Consider the following 26,938-nt stretch of genomic DNA (forward strand, 5'->3'; position numbering starts at 1 on the left):
GTCAGGGAATGTAGGGGACCTGCCTGAGGCTATACAGCCAGCAAGTGGCAAAGCTAGAATCAAATCCAGGTTTCACTTAATCCCAAAGTTCCTCAACTTTAGATCATTCTTTGTTCTAAATCTATATTCATAATTAGAACAATTCTAGGAGTAATTGGAGAAATTATCAATGTGTTTGTTAAACTCTAAAACTTAGAGGCTAAGCCCACTTCCCTTTTTCTTTTTCTTTTTCCTTTGACCTTGAAACTCTTTTAGTTATGTATTGTTCTCAGTTAATCTCAATTAATTAATATGGGTCTCAAGAATGTTTTATCTTTCTTCATTTTACTTTTACTTACATATTTATATTTTTATTGTGGTAAGAACACTTGACATGAGGTAAACTCTCTTAACAAATTTGTGATTGCATAACACAGTATGTTAACTATAGGCGCAGTGTTGGACAGCAGATCTCTAAACTTACTCATCTGGTTTAACTTTATACCCAATCAACAGCAACTTCACGTTTCCCCCTCCCCCACAGCCCCTAAAAGCCACCATTCTACTCTCTGTTTCTGAGTTTGACCATTTTAGATACCTTATATAAGTGGAATCATGCAGTGCTTGTCCTTCTGCGACTAACATGTCACTTAACATAATGTCCTTCAGGCTCATCCATGTAGTGGCACATGGTAGGATTCCTTTCTTACTCTCTTTCTTTTCTTCTCTTCTCCTCTCCCCTCCTCTCCCCTCCTCTCCCCTCCTCTCCCCTCCTCTCCCCTCCCCTCCCCTCCCCTCCCCTCCCCTCGCCTCCCCTCCCCTTCCCCTCCCCTCCCCTCCTCTCCTCTCCTCTCTTTTCTTTTTTTCCTTTTCTTTTCTGGAGACAGAGTTTCACTCTGTCACCCGGGCTGGAGTGCAGTGGCATAATCACAGTTTGCTGCAGCGTTGACCTCCCAGGCTTAAGTGATCCTCCCCCGTCAGCCTCCTGAGTAGTTGAGACTAAACGGGTGCACCACCACACCTGGCTAATTTTTTGATTTTTTTTTTTTTGTAGAGATAAGGTCTCACTATGTTGCTCAGGCTGGTCTCGAACTCCTGAACTCAAGTAATCCACCCGCCTTGGCCTCCCAAAGTGTTGGGATTACAGACATAAACCTGCATGCCTGACCAGGACTTCTGCCTTTTTAAGGCTGAATAATATTCTATTGTATGCATTATTACATTTTCTTTATTGGTTTATCTGTTGATGGACACTTAGGTTGATTCCTTATCTTGGCTATTGTGAACAATGCTGCAATGAACATGGGGGTGCTGATATTTCTTCGACATTCTGATTTTATTTCCTTTGATGGTATACTTAGAAGTGGGATTGCTGGATCATATGGTAGTTCTATTATTCATTTTCTGAAGAAGTTCCATATTGTTTTCCCTAGTGGTTGCACCATTTTACATTCCCACCAAAAATTAACAGTGTACAAGTGTTCTCTTTTCCCCACATATTTGCCAACACTTACCTTTTGTTTTTTGATAATAGCCATCGTAATAGATGTGAGGTTCTTATTGCGGTTTTGATTTGCATTTCCCTGATGATTAGTGATGTCGATTTTTTAAAAATGTGCTTGTGGTTCACATGTATGTCTTCTGTGGAGAAATGTCTGTTCAATCCTTTACTTATTTTTTAATTGGATTGTTTTCTTGCTCTTGCGTCATATGATTTCCGTATGTGTTTTGGATATTAACCCCTTAACAAATGTATGGTTTGTGAATATCTTCTCCCATTTCATAGGTTGCCTTTTCACTGTGTGATGGTTTTTCTTAATCCTTTTTGGTTTGATATAGTCACATTTGCTTGGTTTTGTTTTTGCTGACTATGCATTTGGTGTCAAATCCAAGAAATAATTGCCGAGATCAATGTCATGAAGGTTTTTCCTAGTAAAATAATTTCAGGTCTTAAGTATAAATCATTAATCCATTTTGACTTTACTTTTATGTGCGGTATAAGATAAGGAACAATTTCATTTTTTTCTGCATGTAGGTATCTAGTTTTCCCAGTACTATTTGTTGAAGAGACTGTCCTTTCCTCATTGTGTAGTCTTGGCACCCTTGTCAAAGAGCAATTGACTGTAAATGTGTGTGTTTATTTCTGGGCTATTTATTCTGTTCCATTGGTCTTTATTTCTGTCTGCATGTCAGTAGCATACAATTTTGTTTACTATAACTTTGTAATATATTTTGAAATCAGGAAGTATGAGGCCTCCAACTTTGTTCTTCTTTTATTGCTTTGGCTATTCAGGGATTTTGTGGTTCCATATTAATTTTAGGATTTTCTATGTCTGTAAAAAATGTCATTGGGATTTTGATGGAGATAGTGTTGAATCTGTAGATTGCTTTATTTAGTAGAGGCAATTTAACAGTAAGAAGTCTTCCAATCCATAAACATGTAGCATCTTTCCATTTATTTGTATACTTTAATTTTTTTTTTTAATCAATGTGTTGTAGTTTTCTTTGTCCAAGGAGGCTTTTGCCTCCTTGGTTAAGTTTATTTCTAAGTGTTTTATTCTATTTGTTGTTACTATAAATAAGATTGTTTTCCTAATTTCCTTTTTGGATAGTTTGTTGTTAGAAACACAACTGATTTTGTATGATGATATTGTATCCTGCAACTTTAGTGAGTTTATTAGTTCTAACAATATTTTGTGTGTGGAGTTTTTATGGTTTTCTACTATAAGGTCATGTCATCTCCAGACAGATAATCTTACTTCTTCCTTATCAGTTGGCTGCCTTTTATTTCTTTTTCTTGCCTAATTGCTCTGTCTGTGACTTCTAGAACTATGTTGAGTAGAAGTGCTGAGAGAGGACATCCTTGTTTTGTTTCTGGTCTTAGAGAAAAAGGTTTTTGTTTTTCATCAGTGAGTATAATGTTAACTCTGGGATTTTCATATGTGACTTTTATTTTTGGTTTGATATAATTGATATAGCTCAACTTTATTGAGATATCATTAACATAAAATTTTGTATATTTAAGGTGTATAACTTGATGTTTTGATATATGTATATATTGTGAAATAATCAACATATTTGTACTAATTAGCATATCTTACATAATTTTTATTTTGTTGAGGTAAATTTTCTCTATACCTATTTGTTGAGAGTTTTTATTATGAAGAGTGTTGAATTTTGTCAGATGCTTTTTTCTGCATCTCTTGAGATGAACATGTGATATTTATGCTTTATCCTCTAAATGGGTTCTCTTACATTAATTGATTTGCATATGTTGAGCCATCCTTGCATGCCAGGGACAACTCCCACTTGGTCTTGATATACAATCCTTTTAATGTGCTGTTGAGTTTGATTTGGTAGTATTTTATTAAGGGTTTTTGCATCTATGTTCATCTGAGACATTTACCTGTAGGGTTTTTGTTTTGTTTTGTTCTGTTTTGTTTTTGGTAGTGTCTTTGTCTGGCTTTGGTATCAGGGTAAAGCTGACCTCATAAAATGAGTTTAGGAAGCGTTCCCTCTTCTTTGATATTTTGGAATAATTTAAGAAGAATTGATTTTAATTATTCTTTAAATATTTGGTAGAATTCCTAAGTGAAACCATACGGTCTTGGACTTTTCTTTGTTGGCCAAATTTTGATTGCTGATTCAATCTTCTCATTTTTATTGGTCTGTCCAGATTTTTCTGTTTCTTTATTTTATTTATCTATTTTTGCATGCCAAACTACTTTGGTCAATTTATTTCTTTATAATTCAGTCTTGGTAGATTATATGTTTCTAAGAATTTATACATTTCACCTAGGTTATCTAATTTGTTGATGTTTAATTGTTCATAGTAGTCCTGTGATCTCTTTATTTTAGTTGTATCAGTTGTAATGTCTCCTCATTTCTGATTTTATTTTTTTTTGGAGTCTTTTCTCTTTTTTTCTTAGTCTAGCTAAGGTTTGCCAATTTTGTTTAACTTTTCAGGAAACTAACTCAGTTTGTTATTTTTTTCTATTGTTTTCCTATTTTCTGTTTATTTCTGTTCTAATCTTTATTATCTTCTTCCTTCTGCTAACTTTGAGCTCAGTTTGTAGGAGACTTCAATACCCTGTTTTCGACAACGAAGACAGATAATCAATAAGGAAACATCAAACTTTCACAACACTATAGACCAAATAAATGGGCCTAGCAAGACGTATACAGAACATTCTACTGCCCTCTTTCTTCTGTGTCCCAGCTTCCCCTTCTACTGCTTATGGAAGATAGAACAAATAAAAGATAGTTCCACACTCTATATCTTATATATTAGTTTCCTAGGGCTGTCATAACAAAACATCACAGACTGAGTGGCTTAAGCAACAAAAGTTTATTTTCTCATGATTCTGGAGGGTAAAAGTTGGAGATCAAGGTAGTGGTCATGTGGTTTCTCCTGAGGCCTCTCTCCTTGGCTCGCAGACGGCCACCTTCTTGCATATGTTTTGTAAGAAGTCCTCACATGGCCTGTTCTCTGTGTGTGCACATTCTCGGTGCCTCTTTCTTTCCTTTCTAATGACACTAGTCATATCGGATTACAGCCCCACTTTTAAGACTTCATTTAACCTTAGTTACCTCCTTAAAGTCCCTATCTACAAATACACTCCCATTCTGAGGTGTGCTGGGGGTTAGGGCTTCAACATATGAATTTTGGGAAAGGGGAAACAATTTGGTCCATAAAACGTTATATATTGAAAAATCAGTTGTGAAAAATGTGATGATCAAAAAGACATTCTGTCCATCCTCCAGGAGCTTACAGGCTAGATGGAGATACCTAAAGAAAGATGGGGCCATAAGTGATTTTGGAGCTCAGAGGAGGGTCAGACCACCGTGAGCTACAGTGCTTAAGGAAGGCTTCTTGGATGAGCCAATGAACAGGGGGCCTTGAAAGATGCACACACATTTCTAGAAATTCAAAAAGGAGGTCCTGCCTAAAAATTAAATAGATATGAGAAGTCCATTCTTAACTGCACATCATTGTATAAGCACAAGCATTTCCTGGGCATCTATTCTCTGTCAGGCACTGAACTGAAGGATGAAAATACAAAGACACGGATTTGTACTGGAGTTGCCCACACTCCAAGAGAAGGATGATTTTAGAGTCAAGGATTGACAATGGATTAGACAGGGAAGTTTGCAGCATAGACAAACCATTTAAAGTTGCTTGTGGGGAACAGCTGAATCCCCAACAAGCCATAGCTAGATGCATCTGTCAGGCACAGAGTTGGCTACAGAGGGCACTGCATGGGCTTATCACCTTGGGCTTATTCCCAGGATTCCTGAATCTCTCCTCCTTGCCTAAGACTAGTGTCCCTCTCCTGATCGCATTGTTTTGATTGACTGCTTAGTTTCCTTCTGCCATGTAGCTTACATATTGTTCACATTTCAAGTTCCATGTGGCAGGTTCTTGTCTTTCGGATTTTACTATTTGCAATGTTCAGTCTACATGTGTGATGTCCTTTGTAAACCATGAATGTTAATCAGAGTTTAGGTGTCAGCCACAACAAATTTTGAGCTGACAATGTCTAAATCCTAAAAACGTTTGAAACCAGAATGCAAAACCATTGTCCTCACCACTCTCTATAATTTCCATTAATTGCTCTAATATGCTGGTTCCTCTTTTTGATTGCATGCCCTTTAGAAGAAAATCATTGATACATTGATTACAGCTTTCATCTGGAGGTTCGAGCATTTCTAAACATTTATTTGGATTTCATGCCAAACTGGGGGATAATTGCTCATAAAAGGATCATGCTGGGTTAGATACTGACATGGGGTTTTAAAATATCCTTCCTCTAGTATAAATAGCCCAATTGGCAGCTCAGGCATGCATCTCATCACTCTGTGCAGCTTGACCGACTACATTTTCTGTTTAGCGATAACACAGGATAATAGATGGTGCTCAGAGAGGTAACCTTCAAGCTCAATGGCTGAGACATGCTTTCTCATCCAAAGTTGTGGCAGGTGAGATTGTAAAGCCTGAGTCTTGGAGAAATGCTACAGGGTACCAGAAACCAGGCAGCAGTAACACAGCTTTCTTTTTCAAAGGAGAATCCTGGAAGGACCTATCTTATTAATGTGGGATGACCCCAATGTTGCCCGAAACTGGGGATGGCCCAACTGAATTCCAGCAGATGGCATCTTCTGTGGCTGCTCTCCTTTTAACAATCTGGAAGGTGCTTCTTGGGGTCTCGGCTGCACATCTTGGAAGGGCTGAGGATCACTGTCTTGCTTCATGCTGCACCCCTGGCTTTCTTCCTCTTCCCTGCTCTCCTGACATGTACGTACTCTTGCTGCTTCAATGATATAATGCTTTGCTTTAAGGTTTGCTTATCTTCGCCTGTGAAACCACAGGTGAAGAATTATAAACTAAGGGTTTTAGCCATGTATTCAAGAAGGGATTTGGCAAACAAATGGTTCCCATGAACACACTGACATGGTGTCTTTCTGGATTGTCACCACTCACAGAGCTGGAAGGGAGCCAGAGAACAGCCTTCTGGAGTATGCTATTGGGGTCCTGGGCGAAGCCAGTTGTTTGCAATGTTACTCCCGCTTGATGAATTTCTCTCAGGGGCAGGACTGGGATGCAGAAACTGTGGATTAGTACCCCAACCACCATGTATGTGCCCTGTGACCTTGATGACATCAGCTCAAATGGGCTTCATTTCTGCCAACACACAGGAGCATTTTAATGAAATCACATGCATTTATGCAGATAACAGCTACCATTTAAAACTACCACTTATCAGATAGTCACTATGTGCCAAGCATTAGATTAGGACATTTACATATTTGATTTGATTTAATCTTCATGATAGCTTTGAAAATTAGTTATTATGTAGCTTGCCCAGAGTCATGAAGCTAATAAGAAAACCCCAAACCTGGGATGCAGGTTGAACTCCAGAGCCTTGTTCTTTTCCTCATACCAGGCTGCATCTCAGTCAACACCTTAGTTGCAGTTACATCCGAACGTATGTGTGTGTGCACACACAGGTGAGCACGTGCATGTATGGAAAAGACTTACGTTTATACCAAGAGCATGAGTCTTGTGTCTCTGCTTCCAAATTCCCTGGGACGCAAGTTTTATCATCTCATCCTGAGCCCTGAATGATCCTTTCCAGCCTCTCTCAGAAGCAAGTACTTAAGGCTTCTCTTTGTTTTTATTTTCTGTATAAGTGAAAACATTGTAATTTTTTTTACACGTGTTACAGAATAATTGAGCCCATTTTCATGTCATAAATTATGTGGCTGATTTCTCATACTTTTGAGCCACCTATGTTGTGTCTGACAGCTATACCAATTTTGTTTACTGGGAAGTCGGGGCAGTGAGGCTTGTGCCTCCCTTATTTCTCTTGTGATTAAGGCTATGTCCATCATTATCTCATTTAATCCTCCCAGCAACCTCTGAAGGGAGGATTATGATAATCACCCCAATTTTACAGCTGAAAACATTGAGGCTCAGAGAGCTTACAATATTAGTTTTAAATCACCCACGAGAAAGTAGTAGATCTAGGATCCTCAGTTTCCCCTTCTTCCCCCTCCCCGACTCGAAGTCCCATCCTCCCTGCACTGACCCAGCAGGGCTGCGTGTGCTCCCTCATCTGCCTCCTGGGACCCACCCCCAACACTGGGTCCTGAGCAGGAGGCTTGCCCTGTGTGCGCCCAGCTTGTCACCGATGCCTGCCAGGATCAGGGGAGGAATAAACAGGGGCTCAGCAGGCCCTGTGTTTGTGTTCTGCCTTGTTTCAATAAAATATGATCTTCCTGCAGACAGCCCAATGCAGTCCACCGAGTTCATTAAATCAAGAGCTCTCTCCATGCTGCTGTCATTAAAGACACTTTCACTTATGCACAGGTGGTGGTCCTGAGACTCGCGCTGCATGGGGACGCCGGTGGGGAGGAGCTGCTGCCAAGCGGGGAATGTGCTCCCCGGACATGGCAGGGGGGATGGAGAGTTGAGACGCAAATCCACGTCCACATCTCATTTTATGCTTTTCCAAAGTGAGCTTCCAGATTTTATTCCATTTTGATGCTTATGGGTTCAATTATCCCCCTTCTACAGATGACTGAGCAGAGGCCTAGCAACATTAGGTGACTCATTCAGCGTCACTCAGCATGCTGGCGGCAGAGCTAGGATCCAGGTGAGCTTACTCTTGATGAGGCATTTGCTTGCTGTGTTAAATGACGACACTTCTACGTGGAGTGTTTTTTTTTTTTTTAGCAGCACTGCTATCCTTCCCTACCATCATTAGTTCATGACTACAAATACATGCTTTCCTGTGGTTTAGCCTTTTTGCTGTCACCTGACTCTAATTGCTGGAAAGGTTTTCTTTATGCTGAGCTGAAATCTCCTCTTTCATTATAATTCAGGCCTCCAGAGCTTCACAGAATAAGTTTTCAGCCCAAGTCTTCTCTTGTCCCAGTATCTCCGATTTCTTCAGCCTGTTCTCATGAGAGACAGAATCTAGACCTCTCTCCAACATGATTGCCTTTCTCTGGGTACACTTGTTATGAAACATGAAAGTTCAACTCCCCAGGTGGGATCTAATCAGGTCAGTGCGAGGGAGGTCTCTGCTGGCTGTGTTGGGCTCCCAGGGTTCTATGTGAGGTGGTCTCTGAAGGGGCCCTGTCCATCACTCAGGCATGGGCTTATTTCCTGATAGGCCTCACTGTGCCTTCTGGAGGCATCTGCTTATCTTCCCCAGTACGGGTTGGCTCTATGAGAATGGGCATGGTCCAGTCCAAAGTGTCAACAATGCAAAGGTTAAGAAACCTTATAATTCATTATCTAAAAAAGAAAAAAAAAGAAAAAATCCACAAATAATGAGCTGCTTCATCAACAAGGAACATTTACTGTACAGCAGTTATGTACAAGGTTTGGTGCCAGGCCCTAAGGCTATGAGACAGTAAGGTGTTGTCCTCATGAAAACAATTTCCCTAAATTTGTGGAGCCCACTGGAGTTTACAAATTGTCTCTGTATCAATCATCTCACAAGAATCCACGTTCCTCTGCAAGATATAGAAGTGAAATCTGCATTGATCTCAGTCTGGGGACAGATTTTGCAAGGACCAGGGATCAGAAAAATAGAGGGAATCCCAAAACAGGGGCTGAACAGAGAGCCTTTGAGACATGGAGGTTCAAAGGCCAGTGAGGAAGACAGAACATTGCTCAAACAGATGGGCTAGAAGCAGATACTGAAGCTGGTGTTTACAGCAAGGCCTCTGGGAATAGAAATTTTAAAGAGCAAGAAGGTCAGAAGGAAACCTAAGGGATTTGGCCTTGGAGGTCGGCTTTAATCTATCTCCTGGCATGTGGTGCACAGGTCAACAAATAGTCAGCTAAAGGGTGGAACAGATAACAATTTGAGGACATTCGCCACATTACAGAGGAGGGAAAGTGGAGATTCCCGGCCAGTTGTGAAAGTTGTAAGCAATAGAACCAAAATTAAATTCTAGCCTCCTGACCCCATAATCCCAGCTGCTTTCTATTACCCCATGCCATTTCTGCCTCAAGGATGTTATCTTTCCCCCACTGAGTACAATAACCTAGATTAGAATAAGCTGGGTGAGTGTTAAATGCTCTATATTGTCGCGCTGGGCTTGAGAACTGGGAACTTCAACCTTATGTTGTGCACATGTTTTAGCCCATTAAGATGTCAACAGCTGCCTGCTCAATCATGTGGTAGAAATATACTTTTTGATTCAAAGCAGCAGCCAAACTTTTATTTGTGGATATTTCTTGTTAGATAATAAATTATAGGGTTTCTTAACCTTTGCACTGTTGACACCAATTTGGACTGGACAATTCTTTGTTGTGGGGGCTGTCCTGGGCATTGTAGAATATTGAGCAGCATCCTTGGCCTCTACCCACTAGCTGCCAGTAACACTCCTCTCCCCAGCTGTGACTACCAAAAATGTCTCCAGATGTTGCCCATTGTCCTCTAGGGGGCGAAATTTCTTCCCATGCTCTGCATTGAGAACCACTGATCGATTCATATGATTTTAAACTCAAAAGATACCAAAGGTGTGCAGGCATCTTTTTCGAATAATGACTTTTTTTCCTTTGGGAAGATACCCAGTAGTGGGATTGCTGGATCAAATGGTAGCTCTACTTTTAGTTCTTTAAGGAATCTCCACACTATTTTCCATAGCGGTGGTACTAGTTTACATTCCCAACAGCAGTGTGGAAGTGTTCCCTGATTGCCGCATCCGCGCCAACATCTACTATTTTTTGATAATTTGATTATGGCCATTCTTACAGGAGTAAAGAGATATTTCGCACGCATGTTTATAGCAGCACAATTCACAATAACAAAATCATGGAACCAACCCAAATGCCTGTCAATCAACGAGTGGATAAAGAAACTCTGGTATATATGAGATAGAATACTACTCAGCCATAAAAAGGAATAATTAACAGCATTTGCAATGATCTGAATGAGATTAGAGACTATTATTCTAAGTGAAGTAACTCAGGAATGGAAAACCAAACATTGTATGTTCTCACTGATATGTGGGAGCTCAGCTATGAGGACGCAAAGGCATAAGAATGATCAATGGACTTTGGGGACTTGGGGGAAGAGCTGGAGGTTGGTGAGGGATAAAAGACTACAAATATGGTGCAGTGGCTACTGCTCAGGTGATGGGTGCACCAGGATCTCACAAATCTCCACTAAAGAACTTACTTATGTAACCAAACACCACCTGTTCCCCAATAACTTATGGAAAAATAATTTTTTTAAAATTGCCTCGAATACACTTGGAACTTAAAAAAAAAGGTAGCAAAGGTCCAAGAACAGTCTCTCTCTCTCTTCTGCCCAATCACTCAGCTATCCTGCAACAGTTTTTTTTTTTTTTTTTCAAATTGCTGTATTTGGTGTTTTGGATTTTTGCAACGAAGCCACAATTGTTATTGCTGAGAACACAGAGTGCTTGCATCTGGAAAGATGAGCTGTTTCTGTAAGGCTGCCTGAGGGGCCTGACAGCCAGGCTGAGGCCACAGCTCTAGGCTGGCTTTGCAAATGTCGACGAACATTAGAAATTAGGGCAGGGTGCGGTGGCTCACACCTGTAATCCCACCACTTTGGGAGGCCCAGGGGGGCAGATCACCTGAGGTCATGAGTTCAAGACCAGCCTGGCCAACATGGTGAAACCCCATCTCTACTAAAAATATAAAAAATTAGCTGGGCATGGTGGCAAGTGCCTGTAACCCCAGCTACTCTGGAGGCTGACGTGGGAGAATCAATGGAACCTGGGAGGCGAAAGTTGCAGTGAGCTGAGATCGCACCACTGCACTCCAGCCTAGGAGACAGAGTGAGACTCCATCAAAAAAAAAAAAAGAAAAAAAAGAAAAAAAAAAGAAAAGGGAAATTAGGGCTGGGTCTTTGGTCCCCGTCTCTGAATAGTGTGATGTCTAATCTGCTTTGAAGAGCACAAGAAAGCAACCTGACATAAAACTTACCCCACACTCAACCCTGCTCACGCTTCCTTAGAGCCAAGGAGTTCCTTCCTGCCTTTGACACAGCCAGCCTTTGCCAAAAGCTTAGCTCAAGTTCAGTGTTTCTCCAGATGTTCTGTAGTGAGTGTCTCATGTGTGCATAGCATTTTCCCAGGTAAAATACAGATGATTATTTTCTTAATAGACCTCCATAGACACAAACACTCCCATTCGACAGATGAGAAAATGGAGTCTCATATGAGTCCACATTTCCTCTTTAACTAAAAACAATTGTAAATCAGTCTCAAATTTTAGAAAAGTTACAAATGCAGTAAAAAACTTTTCTTGAAGCATTTGACAGTAGGTTGTTGTCCTGATACCCCATCATACCCAAATACTTTAGAGAATATTTCCTGTAGAGAAGGACAGTCTTCCGCATAACCACAATATACACACAAAATCATCCAATTAACATTGATTCTTTCCTATCATCTAATCCTTTATCCCATTCAGGTTTTGCCAAACGTTCCAGTAAACAGCCTTTAGAGCAAATAGATCCATTTCAGAGTCATATGGTTCATCTATCAGGCATATTTCTTGAATCTTTTTGCTCATGGAACAGTTTCTCAGGTTTTTTTTTTTTTACTTCCAGGAGACTCTAAAAAATATAATTGAATCCATTTTTAATTTTTTAGTCAATGTTTATTATATTCAGAGGGACTGAAAACTTAAAATTGTGTAGTTCGAAATTTACAAAAATTAAATACAAGTAAAAGGAATGTAAATCATCTTTCAAATAGTGTACAAGTTTGCAGAATTTATACTATGATGGTATCAAAGCTTAAAACTACAACTGCATTTTGGGATCTGCTGTATATTGAAAACCATACATTTTCACAATATATGTAGTTCTAATCCAACACAAAGAAGTCCAGTCTAGATCTCCTCCTTTCCATATTTGTGACTCTCTAAAAGGGAGAAACCCGACTCCCATTGCCATGCTGTATTTTCTAACTTGTTCCTCTCCCTATGTGTAAACAACCTCCCATCCTTGCCATAGACCGTGCACACACCTCCTCATTGGGCTGCTCTGCTGCTCCAGGCTCAGGCTCTTACTTCCTGTTCTTGGCCATCCCTTGACATCCTCACCTGTCCTGTCTGTGTGGATGCTTTCCTCACCATTCTCTGACTCCTATACCCCTCATATGGACACTGCAGCTCTTCCAGCCCCCCGCCCCCCAGCTGGAGAAGATGTCCACCTTGGTCAGCCTCACTCAATGGCTTTAGGACTGGATTATTCAGGAAGAGTAGAGGAGAGGGGCATGAATAGGAGAAGGTAGAAGAAGGGCTCATGATTACTTTTGTTTGCAGTCAGGTTGCACCTCACCTACTGTATTGCAAAGTACTCTCTCTGGGAGGTCACTGGTGTTCTTATCTCAGTCTTCCTCTTCCAGATCCTTCAGCAGCAGAAAACACAGTTGATCATGTCTTTTTTTCTTGAAACCTCCTGTTCCCTTGGCTTTTTACTGTTATTTTCCTTTACCCATCCCTAAAATATTGATGCTTGTTCGTGATTTCCCCTTACTTTCCTTCTCTTCTCATTCTACACCATTGCTTCGAGTGAATGTATCCAGTCCAACATCACATGGGGAGCTGTGGATGAATGTCTATCTTCTAGTGCCAGACATAGTAGATGACATATCCCAAAGTCGGAAGCTGTATCTCAGTTAAACAGTTACACAACTTTCCTTGCCACAAGACTTTAAAATGCCTTTTAACATATTAATGGACATTCTGAATCCTCAGGAGGGTGATAATCTCAGTCCCAAATTTATTTGGTCAGAAAACAATGTTTCTGTTTTTTGGACTCTTTATTAACATCTTGCAACAAAACTGGTGTTCAGTGGAGCACAGAGTGGAAAGTGCTGCTTGGAAATGATGCTTAAAAGATGCCCTGGAAACATATCCAGGAGGCCCTCATCATGGGCTGCCTTCCAAAGAGGAGAGCATGTGACACATCTGATCAGTTGGCCCAATCTGGAGGTTCTTTAGAAGGAGGAGTGCAAGTGTGTTTCTATGTTGGTCTGAAGGATACAGAGTTGCTGATGGTGAACATTCCCAACATCTGTTCCCTTCAATTGGGTACAGTGCACATAAACCATAACGTTATGGAGTTTGAGTCCAGGTTACAGCACTTATTCTGCATACACAAGTTATTTAGGCGCCCAGAGTCTCAGTTTCCTCAACTGGAAAGCGGGCATGACAAAAATCCTACACAAAATGGTGTCTGTGAGAATGAAAGCTATATAAAGTGGGCAGTTGTGATCACCTTCTCCTTCTTCAGTGCCCTCCCAAGCCACACTAGTAGATAGTGGTAGAACTTTGCTTAAACTCAAGTCTACTCCCTCTTAGGTTTCAGAAACCAGCAGATGTGGCCTCAGCATTGACTTTGTATTACTAGCTGATTAGCCTTTGGCTTCTTACCTAACCTCTCTGCACATGGCTTTCCTCACCTATGAAATGGGTAGTAATACCTATCTTAAGTTGCTGAAATGATGGAAAGAGAGTGTGTGAAGAGCTTAGCACAGAGTGGCTGTCGCATGTTGAGAAATTAGCAAATGTAGCATGGAGTGCTTCTAAAGCGCACATGCATTGAACTGAAGAGTCCTGTTTGGAGGGGATTGTTGACCTCCATGACAAAGCAATGATCTCGATTGGTTTTGGAAACATCACTCCCTCACCCCACTGTAATGCCTCAAAAATCTAGTGGCTAGTCCCCCTCTTCTATTTTTTTTTTCACAAGGAGGGAAGTAAAGCTGCCTCATTTGTTGCCTCTAGAATTTGAAGTGTGACTCAGAAAGAAGAGATGCCTACTCTTTCTGCTCCTTTTCCTTCCTTCCTTCTCTAACGTGTCTTGAGGTAAGTGTGCAGGCCGCCCTAGGCTTCTTTAGATAACCGGATGTTCAGAGTCACATGGTACATCTACCAGTCATGTTTCTTGAATCTTTCTCCACATGGAACAGTTTTTTTTTTCCACATGGACGTGCCCTAGGCTTCTTTTTGATAACTGGACCCCGAGATCCCCCCAGGTCTGCAGGGGAAAGGGCACTAGGCTTCTTTCATCTCCCTTTCTCTGGAGGACTCAGGTCTGGAGAGAGTTTTATCTGAGAAGTTTAACTCAGACTGTGTCAATCTGGGGTTTATTCTACCTCTCTGAGTTGTTGCTGCTTTCTCAAAATTAGGCAATGGAATATTTTGAACCAAAGAAGAGACTTACAGAACTTCCTGTCCACCTCCCTCATTTTGTGGGTGAACCGAGGCTTAGACCTGGTTCAAGGTCACACACTTGCAGATAGAGCTAGGGCTAGAATCTGGGGCCCCTGAGTTCCTTCCTGCCTTGCCCTCTATGCATGTTATATTATTTTCTTTGACTTTCTATTTCATGGTTAGTATTTTCCTTGTTATCTTTGCTATCTCAGATTTTATCAGATCATTTGTTTGTTGTCCAGATAAGAGGAATATGGCATACCTCTGAAATAATTTTAAAATCAATGTACCTTCTTCTTTAATATCTAAACATTTTAATCATGCTTATGAAGAGCTGCAAATGACATAATTTCTGGCTTACTGTAAACTATTGACATTTTATAGCAAAAATGCTCCATCTCTTCTTTTAATGCATGCAAAGGAATGTAAGAGTTATTTTATATGCACCATCATCCTTTAAAAATACAATACATAAATTATTTTTAACACTTACAAATTTGTTTTTCCTTTTTCTCCTGTACTTCGAATTTCTACTGTTCTTCCCCTTCAGAATTTTAAATTAACATATTTTTACACTTAAAAATCTTTTTGTTAATCACCCTATCATACTTTGAGGATTCCTGCATCAAAAATATGCATATAATTTGAAATTTAAATTTTTTAATTCCCTTATCTATTAAGGCTATTGAGTGTTAACATTGTTTTCTGTATTGGATTGCTATTACAATTATTTTTAATATGCAACTTATCAGAGCAAAATATACATATTGCAAATTTTTATACCTGTTAACTAAATATAAAATGTAAATGTCATTGGAAGTGATGTCTTAGCTGGATTAGGTGCTTTATAGTGTCATGAGTCGATGAGGCCTCTGGACACATGTAGTTTCTTGTTGTATGCTGCAGAGGCAAAGCCACAACATTCGAGATGAGTTAGGGGCATGTCTTTCTTTTATAGGGTGGGGAAGGGATGGCTGTGAAAGGGGAGGTGGGAGACGACAGCCACCATGTCATCGTGCCAGCCTATACCGTGGAGTGTTCTTGGGTACAAGTTGAGGAAAGGGTATTCAGAAATCCATGAGTGGGGAGCTGATTCCTTCAACATTCTCTATGCTTGGAGATTCCTGGAAAAGTCTTCCGGTATTTCCAGAGGCATCACACCTGAGTTTGAAAACTGCTAGAGTCAAGGAAAATATATGGATATGGTCTTAGTACATAAATGTCCCACTGAAAAGAGAGCTGCTGTTGGGATGCCACACGACCTGTATTCATTTCCCAATGCATTATGAAGCAGTTTTTCTTTTATTGTAATTTTCTATCATGGGATTGCTTAGTTGCTGGGGCTAGGTTAAGTGTCACTGTCTATGTTGAACACTAAAGAGACAAAGATGAGTAAAGTCTAGCCTCTGCTCTCAAGATACTCATAGTCAAGAAGGTAGATGAGATAAGTCCATTGTCACTATAATAAGTTATCAGAGTTTTACAGGCAGCATAGAAGGAAGAGAGAACACTTGCAACCAGGGAAAAGAAAGAAAGTTTCCATGGGGAAGAGCTCATTTTAACTGGCTCTTGAAAAAAAAAGAGGTAGGGGTTGAACATTCTGAGACTAGAGAAAGAACATTTATAGCAAGAGGCAAAAAAGACACAAAAACTCTGGGTTGTTCCTTAATTGGTCCCTGCCATCTATCAATCACTGACTTGATGGAAGTCCCACGGTGACAGTCAGAATGACATCAAATGATATGTGATAAAATGCCTGAGACAAATATAGGTGCTTTAATTGCAATACATATTAAAGCCATTAACCTAATTATGGTGATGGTACACTGTGTCTTGCTCTGAAGAGGAATGGTTTGCGATGTAAAATAATAACAGCTTCCTTCTGGCTGCTTACTTCTTGATTTTAATTCCACAACTCTGGGAGGCAGATTTTATTATTATGTCCATATAAAAGTGGAGACTGAGGCCCTTGGAGGGTGAGGTCTCCTGCTCCAAGGTCATAGCTGGTGAATGGCAGAGCTGGAATGTACAAACAGGTGTGTCCACCTTAAAATCCTGTGCTTCTGTCAGCCACCTGCAGCTTGCCTCCTTCTCTTCTGTGGCACCTTCATGAAATACCAGTGTAGCTATAAATTCCACACACATTTCACTTGGCCAGCTCCCTGCACACAATTCTGTTCAGGTCACTGATTGAGGTGTACTGGCTCTGCGGCTGTCATTCACAGTGGTTATGACAGGTTGGGGTGGCTGCTTGGAGAACAGACAGCCGAACAAGAGGCCACAGTCTCAGGAACAGGCAGATGTGGGATGTCTTTGTTGTTCAGCCACCAAATAATCGTTGAGTGCATCCTCCATAATTGATTCTCTCATTCACTTATTGAACAAATATTTATTGAGACCCCATTAATTTGCAAGACTCTCTGCTAGGTACTGAGAAATGGAGAGAAAAGGATAAGTAATATGCTGAGCAGCTTACTGGGTAGGGGAGAATTCAGACAAGGAGACTCTTGGCACTACTGTGAGGAGGAAAACCAGGGCTGGGCAGTCACCCCCGAGTCCCCTTTCCTTGCATTTCTATCATTCTCTCCCTCCTTCCTTCAACCTGGTCTCATTTCATCCCTACAGCTCTGTGGTAGACATCATGATTTCTGTTTACAGACACAAGAACTCAGGCTCAGGTTACAGAACTTGCTCAAGCGTGCAGATTAGAGGTGGAAACCCAGATGGAACGCGGGTTCCAGGCACCCAGGGCTGGGGCCTGTCAGGCTGTCACTCTGCCATCAGCTGTATTTGCACAAACCCTTCTCATCCACGCTGGCCTGTAGCCCAGCTCTAGGGCTCCAGAGGGGAGTATGCTCCCTAAGATACTGCTGAGATCATCACTGTCTGCTGTGTTATCACAATCCCTGATTGCAATCCCAATTCTTTTATCTGAGCCGAGTCATCAGTATCCCATTTCGTGTGTGTGTCATATTCAAATACTTTGCAGCAGAATTGCTGTGCTTAATGGTGGGATGCTGCCTGAGACCTTGCTGGGTGTGGTTTGATATACATTATAGGCACTCCATTCCCTTCTAAAATTAGGAAAATATTTAACTTTGAAGCCACAAGGGTTTTGGATAAAGGACTGTGGACCCATAGCAGAGATTGGATCTGGCGAATGAAAAAAAGGAAAGAAGAAAGAAGGAAAGAAAAAGAAAAAAAGAGAAAGAAAAAGAAAAGAAAGAAAAAATTTTAAAAAAGGATATATACCGTGTAGTGGCGCATGGGAGGGGAACTTCTTTTTGGTTCGAGTGTGCTGGGATAGCTTCAGGATGACGTTGCTGAGCTGAAATGGGAGGGAAGTCAGAGACCTCGAGTGGTTGAAGAAAGCTAGATTTCTGGTTAACTCACAGGTGACACAACTGAGGTTCAGAGAGGAAACGGAATTTGTCTGAGGCCACATATCTTGTTCAAATTACAGCTGTGCTAAAATCCAGGTCTTGGGGCTCTCAGGTCCCCAAGTCCCCAGCTGCATGGCCGAGGGCAGCCAGCAGATACCTGCGGCTAGCATGTCCTGGCTTGACACGCGCACCTGGACAAAGCTGTGTTCCAGCTTTTGTCTGCCTCTGTCACTCCCCAGGCTCTTGCCTGGCTTCCCGGCCCTGTCGCCAGCTTGTTTACAAGGCCCCCTGGAAGCTCCCCTGGCTCAGTGGCTGAGGGCAGGGTGCGTGGCCGGCCTTGTGGTCCCCATGCTGGGACACAGTGGGCACCTGTCTCCATCGTCTGACAGCAGCCCCCGAAGGAGCACGCGGATCTATCTGGCCCTCTTTCTGGCTGCTCCCCTGCCCCTCTGGGCTGGGAATTCAGCACCATTTCCCAAAGAAGATGGCCTTGAGGTTCCTGTGTTAGATTCACTAGCCTGTCTGCTGACATCCTGGGAGGAGGGTTGTTTAACAGCCCCTTAGGAGCCTCCACTGCCCAGCAAACCCCTCCTCTCCCTATCAAGAGCTCAGAAGGGCCACATCAGGAGGCCTGGGGCCCCACAGGTGACGAGTCACTGAGCCTTGACCTAGCAGCAGGGACCTCCAGGCTGCAGGAGGTGGGCACAAGCCCAGAAGGCAAGGCCCCAGAGAGGACAATGACAAATGAGAGGAGGCAGCCCAGCAGGTGGTGGCATGTGGGAGGCCTGGCAGGAGCCAGCAGTGGTGGCCTTGCAGGTGGCCAAAGCCTGGCTCAGGGAGTCCAGGAACAGGTGCCACCTGAGCTCTTGGCAGGCGGGTGGCTGGCTTCAGGGAGCGGGGGGTGCAGGTGGAAGGGTCGCAGCTGCCGGCCTTGAGTCCTGGACCAAACTGGTGTATGAGGCATCACCCCAGGTTTGGAAAAAGCCTCAGCGGCAGCGAGCAGTTCACAATTCCTTAAATGTCACCTCGTCTCTCCACCTGCCTGCAAAGCCTCTTTGCCTGGCTGACTCCTGGTCTTCCTTGGAGATTCAATGTAGGTGCTAGTTCCTTTAAGATGGCTTTTTGGCCTGGCCCCAGCCCTGGACTGGGCTGGGAGCCTCTCCTGGGTGCCCCAGTGCTCCCTTCTCTCTGCCACACACTGACCACAGTGCCTCACTCCCAGTGATTGGCCTAGACAGTGAGCTTGTTGATGGAGGGACAGCGTCTTGTTTGGCTGAGCCCGCATGTGCAGGACAGCACCTGGTCAGTGCAGGACTTGGGGATATGTGTTGAATGAAGAGACTGATGCAGGGCCAGGAATCAGGACTAAAGGAGTTGCTTGTAGGGAGCGTAGTCTCAGCAAGAAGGAAGTAGCTGTCTTGTTAGAGCCCAGTCCCAGGTCAGGACAGTGGCTGCAGCCTGGCAACTCAGTGGTGGTCTCTGGTTATTGAGCCCAGTCCCTGCCAGCCTGGCCTTGGATGGAGCAGGAATACACACTTGACTTGGGATTGAGGCACAGGTGGTTCTCAGTGTGAGGAGAAGAAGGACCCAGTGTCTTCCCAGGCAAAGCCTGATACCATCCCACTTCCTGGGACCAGAAACAAGGCCACCATTTAGCACTTCAATCCTTGGAGAGGAGGCCTGGGGGCTGAGCTGATGGAGAAGGTGGCATGGCATTCTTTGAAGTGGACAGAAAGAAAAGATGCAACTGTTTCCCACCTGGGCCTGGGTGTGTGCCCTGCACAAGGGACTTTGCAAGCAGAGAGAAAGAGCATCCGGCACGGATGGACTGGAAGTGGAACTGCACGCAGGGCCTGCTTTGCCTTTTTGCCTCCCCAGCCTTGCTGTCCCCACTGCAGGGTCATTTTATTCCATGTGCCGGCTCATTCCTCTCCCTGCCTCTAGGGCTGCTCTTGCCATCAGTAGTGCTTGGTGCTTTATAGCTCCAGGAGAGTGCAGGGACAATGTCTGTTTTTCTCCCTGCTGTTTCCCCACTGCTGGGCAGGAGTTCTCGGCACATAGAAGATTCCACTAGCCATTTGCTGAACGCAAACTTAAACAATTGTGACTCAGTTATTGATTTCATACTGTGAGCCAGGCACAAGCCAAAGCAACCGATGAACGTTTTCTAATTTAGACTTCACAAAATGCTTTGAGGTCAGTACCCCCATTTTACAGTTGAGGAACCCAAGGCAGAGAAGTTAGGTAACTTGCCTGACGTCGCACAGCAAGTAATTAGCAGAGATGGGACGGTAATCTAGGTCTGCTTGCTTGCAGAGCACATGTTCGTGTTCTCTCCTATGGTGCATAGGCTGCTCCACCTGCATGGGCCCAGCCTGCACTTGCACGGGCCCAGCCTTTACCTGTATAATCCCAGCTTTTACCTGCATGAGCCCAGCCTTCATCTGCACAGGCCCAGCCTTTACCTGCATGGGCCCAACCTTCATCTGCATGGGTCCAGCTTTTACCTGCATGGGCCCAGCCTTCACTTGCACGGGCCCAGCCTTTACCTGCATGGGTCCAGCCTTCATCTGCCCGGGCCCAGCCTTCACTTGCATGGGCCCAGCCCTTACTGGCATAAGGCCAGCCTTTACCTGCATGGGCCCAGCCTTTACTTGCATAAGCCCAGCCTTTACCTGCATAAGCCCAGCCTTCACCTGCAGGGGCCCAGCCTTTACCTGCATAAGCCCCGCCTTCCTGTGTGGGCCCAGCCTTCACCTGCCACTTGGTTTGCCTCAGCCAATGGGCCTCTCCGTCAGCAGCACATCTCTGCAGAGGCAAGGCTGAGGCATAGAACCTGAACCATCTGTGCCTCCTTCTCCCTTGTTCACTATATTCAGGCAATAAAACAATTCATTCTCCTTTGCATTCATCATGTGTTGCAAACCTCTGTCTCAATCCTATTGCCAGCAGATTAGGCAGGACCCTCATCACTTAATCTCTAGGCTCTACTGCCTGAATCAAGCTCCTTGCTTCAATCCATCTTGCTTGAAAGACTCATCTTTAGGAAACATCTCTGCTGCTCAGAAACCTAGAGTGTAAACTTCCCATCTGCCTGGCCTAGCAGTCAGAAGTCCCACCAGCAGGCCCGTGGTGTCTTGCTGCTCCCCTGATGATGTTGACTGGACGAGTTATAGGTCTTCCTGGAGCCCTTTTGCTGTGATTCTGTGCCTCTGCCTCTCTTCTCCATGCTGCCTCTCTGAAACCAACCCTTGAAGGCACAGTATTCACCTGGGGGACATTTACTAAGGCCAGGCCCCCATCTTAGAGTTAGTCATTAATTAAATTCATGCCCATTCACCAGGTTCCAGACTCTAGTTAGTATGCAGTTGGCCAGAATAACTCTTTTTCCCCGCTGCCTGCAACTGACTCAACTTTCTTCTTCTGTACAACTAATTAAAAGTGAACTAAAAATAAAACCACTCTTAGTATTAAAGTGGCAAAAAATGTATAAAATAAAAATAGAGTGACTTCCCCACTTCCTCACAGCACCAGCCACTTCTTGTTATTCCAGAAAGAGAGTTTTCTGTCCTTCTTAAAATTATTCTCATTATAATTGCTTCAGGAACCTGAAGAGTAGTGTTCAAAGTTTGTGTTTGTTGGGTCTAAGTGATAATCCTCCCAAATTCTATAATTATGTGTGTACAATGATTAAAAACATTTCTTGGAGGTTGATATATAGTGAGAGTTTTTTTATATTCTTAAAAATGTTTTAAGACTATATGAATTGGAATAAGACATTCCAGTTAGAATAGATTTGTATCTCATTCAAATTAAGCCTTAAGAACTAAAATAAAAATTAGCTATGAAAACATACTGAATCCAGCTTCCACCCCAGGATGTAGAGAGATGGAAGGAGTATTACTACCACCTTTGCAATGAAAAAGAACTGGGCTTATTTCAAATGCATGACTGCTTTTGAAACCATTGGAGAGCTGAGGTCATGAAGGTAATGACTTGTGAGGAGTCTAAGGAGAGACAGTGCCTATGGGAGAGAAAATACGAACATACATTCACCTGAGATAGACGCATGAGTAGGAATAGTTCAGCTGGAAGAGCTCACTAATTGGTGAAAGCTGAATGTGGACTGATGGCACACAGGGAAGCCCTGGGTCTGCTGAAATTAGGGGGTACACACTCTCTTACAGGCTTTGTCTACAAACCTTTGTTTTCAAAAAGAAAAGCAGTAAGTGTTGGCAAGGAGGTAGAGAAAAAGAAACTCTTGTAGACTGTTAGTGGGAATGCAAATTAGTATAGCCATATGGAAAACAATATGGAGGTTCCTCAAAAAATTTGGCATAGAACTACTTTGTGATTTAGCTCCAATTTCCAGGTATATACCTGAAGGAAATTAAATCAGCACCTCATAGAGATATCTGCACTTCTATGTTCATTGCAGCATTATTCACAATTAGCCAAGGCATGGAAACAACCTAAGTGTTTGTTGACATATGAATTGATTAAAAAATGTGATGTATATATACAATGGGACTGGATGTATATATATGTATATGTATACACCACATTTTTTTAAATTAAAAAAACAAAACAAAACAATCAAATGAAAAAAGTTGGGAAAGACATTTTGGGTGGCAAAATGGGAAGCACTTCTGCATGCTCTCTGATAACAAAATGAAACACTGCAAGGCCACTCCAACTGCACCATGGGCAGCCATGTTACTGGTGGTTTGGAAAGTTACTGCCCAAACGTGCAAAGAATGGCTTCTATCTCTGTGCTTCCTCAGCATTTTGCTCAGATCTCAGCGTCAGCTCCTCTCCCACTGTTCTGGAATACTTATTCTCTTCACTGTCGCCCTGTTGGACTGTGAGCTCAGGATCATGTCGCATTGTATTTTTAGATCCCAGCACAGTGCCTCACATGGCGTTGGTGGTCAACAATGGCTCCCTGGATTGATTTGTCTGATTTGCAGGCTTCAGAAATGTTGGGAAATACATGACAGAGATTTTGATATTTATTTTGGGAGGAAATCATATTTAGAAATTGATCAGTCTTTGCTAATTGGTCAGAATGGGCTCTTGCCTTTGAAATCTGATTTTGATACACCATCCCTTAGGGAGTTTCTATTAGCATATGACATTTCGTTGTTGTGTGCTAGCCTTACCCCAATTATGTTTTGGTACTAGCAAATGTATTTATGTTTTATTTCAAACAGAAGGCTAAATGTTCAAAGCACTGTCTTTATATGGGAATCATCCTGATGCCTTTCAGTGAAAAATAATGGCCAGATTGATCAGAGGCATGAAAGCTAGGGTAACTCCTCACCTCTTTATAGTTATTTACAATTTAGAAAATAAGGCCACAACTATCATCTCTTTTAACCCTCACAACCATTCTGTGAGGTGAGCAGAGCATAGATTATAACCCCCATTATGCAGAGGAGAAAACAGAGTCTTATGTAAGTGACTTGCAGAGATCTGAGTCAGGTCAAAGACTTTGGAGTTTCAACTCATAGAGTCTCCTCATGTTCCATGGCCACTCTAGGAAAGAACCCTGACATTCTAGTTGTTTTGTGAAATCTTAATTCTATACTCTGCTGAGACCCTTGTCAGTATGCTTTGCTGCAGATTGTGTTTATTTTTCTATCTTATGAAAAACCTCATTAATAGGTTTTGCTGTTCATTCTTCTGTATGTGTAATGTCAATAGGCTTGAGTATAGCTGAAATAATTGGACCGGGGGGTTTCTGAGCTGGGAGTTCATTGTCAAGTCAGCTGTCGCTGATTCTTTATCAATGTGAGAGAACTCAGCCATGCAAAGACCTTTCCCTGCTACTTACCTGCAAATCAGGCAGCATCAGCATATTAGCAGGTAGTCTTACAGAATGCAAATTCTGTCATTTAGAATCTAAGTAATTGGAAGCACAACTGGGGAATTGTCTAAATTGTATATTTAAGCAAAAAAAAAGTTTTAAAGTTTTCTCTCTGTTCAGCCTAACCCTTTATTAGTAAAAGTCCATGTGAAAATTTGTTTTCTCTTCTATGAACTTCATTCATTGATTCATTCATTTATCCATCCAGTCAATCAGCATTCATTATTCGTCTGCTCTGTACCAGGTACTGGCCCATGTGCTTGGGAATAGAAAGGTTACTAAGAGGATCTCTGCCCGAATGCATCAAGTTTTCAGGCAACAGACAGAGCAGGGCTTTTTACAATCCCCGGGAGCCCTGGCAGCCTAGTGTGGGGATGAGTCAGAAGGCACCCTCCAAGGTGAGATGCTGCGTTGAGTGCTGAGGGTGGGCTCACTGGTAGAGGCCCACTGGTTCCTGGCAGAGCTAGACTTAGAACCCAGGTTTTCTAATTGCTGGGAAAATTTTAATCCCTTAAACCTTCAAGGCCTCCTTAGCAAAGAAATCCTGGTGTGATTAAGGGGGAGAGGGCAGGATTAGGCTTTCTGGCACAGCAAGTGAAGGCAAAGGCTCAGGCTTACCATAGCACTTGGAGGCATGTGATGCTGTTTAAAATTGCTGAGGCTTAGGAAATCACAGCAAGGGGTGAAGAGTCAGGCAGATGCCAGAGCCAGGACAGTCCTGTGTCCTGGCCAAGATGGTTGGACCTTAGCTTGCAGGTCATGGATGGATATGGATGGGCTTTTAGCAGAAATGTGACATGCTCAAACCTGACTGTTAGAAATTTCCTATGAAAGACAAGATGGGCTAGGACAGAGACAGGGATAATGGAAGTGGCCCAGCTCAGCTTGAGATCCTTGGAAGGTGGAGGCAGCAGGACTAGGAGCCAAGCTAAAAGTGCAGGGGTCCAAGATGCACAGGGAGGCAATGTCCCGGTTTTTTTCGTGCCCACAGGCTGTGTGACCTTGTGTAACCTCCAATTCCTCATCTGTCAGATGAGTCTAGTGACTCCTACTCTGCCTCCTCACAGATTACAGAGATGACCCAGTGACTAAGCAAGGAAGGGTGCTGTGTAAATGGTAAAGTGCTGTTAAGTAGGATTTGTTATTATTATGTAAATCAGGGGTTGGAGAACTATGGCTCATGAACCAAATGTGGCCTACTGCCTATTTTTGTAAAGCAAGTTTTACTGGATGGCAGCCACAGCCAGTTGTTAATGTTATTGCGTATGGCTGCCTTCTTCCTACAAGGCAGAGTCAAGTCATTGCATCAGGAACCATGCAAAGTCATTGCATCAGACCGAAGTCTGAAATATATACTAGCTGGCCTTTTACTGCAAAAGACTGCTGCTTTCTGGTTTAAGTCATGGGCTGTGGTTTTGCCAAATTTAGTTATTAATTGGTGTGTGAAGATTCCAGAATCTCTCCATTTATGGATTTCAGTCCTGTTAGGCAGGCAGCCGGGGCTCTTTTGGGTGTCTATCTTCCCTTGGACCTAGCAGGGAATGATTTCTCCTCTAAGAAAGGGGGCAGAGTGTCTTCACAGCCCTGCCATCCTCATCTCTCATTGAGAACACACAGGGAATATGCTAGTTTCAGTCTGGGTCATCCCTCAGAAGAGATGCAAAGAAGACCTCGCCAATGGGCTTCCTGTGAATTTCTACCTAAGACCTTGGTGTGCCCTTTCTTCTCTCTCCTTTCCTGGTAGTTATTTTAGCCTGATTGTTGTTCATTTCACTTATTTTCCAATTTCCTGGATCGATTTTGTTTCTCTACTTCCTTCTCCCAGCAATTTTCATTCTTCTGTTACAGTTAACAGCCTCTGTAATAATAAGTAGAAACCAGACTAAATTATGGTCATTACTGCCCAATGCTTAGCTCCAAGCCAGCACATGACGTTGTCACTTTTGGGGTTCAAACTACCCTTGACATCTCTTTGCATTTCTGGCTCTGAGGATGGCAATTACGCACTTACAGACAGAGAAGAACGGAGGGGAAAGGCCACTGGCCACCTAGGTTTGCCTCCTTCCTTGCCATTGCCTTTCTTACAAAAGAAACCAATTTGGACTCCGTTTTTACATGAGGCCTCCGGCAATCCTCAGTTCCAGAAATATCAGGAGGATTTAGAAGCTGCATGTGCTATTAAATATTGTCTATGTTGAAAGCAAATAGAGGAACATGTGAAGCACAAACACGTATCACCTTCATTTCTCACTTCACTTTGACTCGCTAAGACGAAGTCTGCTCCAAAGCCTACTTGGGAACGTGTGCTCTCAAGCCTGAAAATGGCCCCATCCTCCCAGGCCTTATTTCCATGTAGTAGAGAACAGGGAAAAAAAGAAAAGAAAAAAATAGAACATCAAAGCCGGCAGAGCCCTTGGAAGCAAGGTGGCTAACGTTTCTCACAGTGCAGATGGTGCAGAGGCCCAGATGCTATGGAAACCAGCACTGGACAGCTGCCGGGTGGAGTGGCGGAAGATTTCTTCACTTGTTCAGTATCTGTTTGCTTTTTCAACTGGTGTACAAAGAGTACTTACTGCTGTCCTCAGATAATTCCCAGCACTGGATAGCCTGCCCCACATCTGAGCCACAGGACCATTTGTCTGTCCCTGGCTCACTTTTCCTGCCGGCCCTCCCCAGGCATTTGGCCTGGTTTGTTTCCCTTTCAGTTGCCACTCTCCCCCTTGGGGACTCCTCCACATGCTACAGAATGGGATCCTGCCACTTCATCCTTCAGGCACTCCCACCCTGCAGCTGTTTCTCTTGTAATGGTTTTTCTGGAAAAAGACACAAATGTAGAGAACAGATGTGGGTGAACAAAATGCTCCTGAATCTCAGAATTTGCATTTGTTGGCCCTGGTCTGTGGCTACCGACTCCCTTGGGAGAGAGACCTCAGATGTTCTCATGGATACTGGCTCACTTCTTCTATTCCTGAGGTGGTCCTTGAGCCT

The 26,938-nt window shown here is 42.9% G+C and overlaps 1 long non-coding RNA gene across 1 annotated transcript in view; it reads left to right on the forward strand.

Moving 5' to 3' along the window:
- Nucleotides 1-5,980: 5,980 nt before the first annotated feature.
- LOC117979080 (uncharacterized) overlaps nt 5,981-26,938 on the forward strand; it is a 1,348,572-nt gene continuing 1,327,614 nt past the window's right edge. Inside the window, exons 1-2 of the long non-coding RNA XR_004669720.3 lie at nt 5,981-6,274; nt 8,057-8,135. This is a non-coding gene — a long non-coding RNA (uncharacterized LOC117979080). The remainder of the gene's footprint in view (nt 6,275-8,056; nt 8,136-26,938) is intronic.

Source organism: Pan paniscus, chromosome 12 (genome assembly GCF_029289425.2).
Source record: "Pan paniscus chromosome 12, NHGRI_mPanPan1-v2.0_pri, whole genome shotgun sequence".
Taxonomy (NCBI): domain Eukaryota; kingdom Metazoa; phylum Chordata; class Mammalia; order Primates; family Hominidae; genus Pan; species Pan paniscus.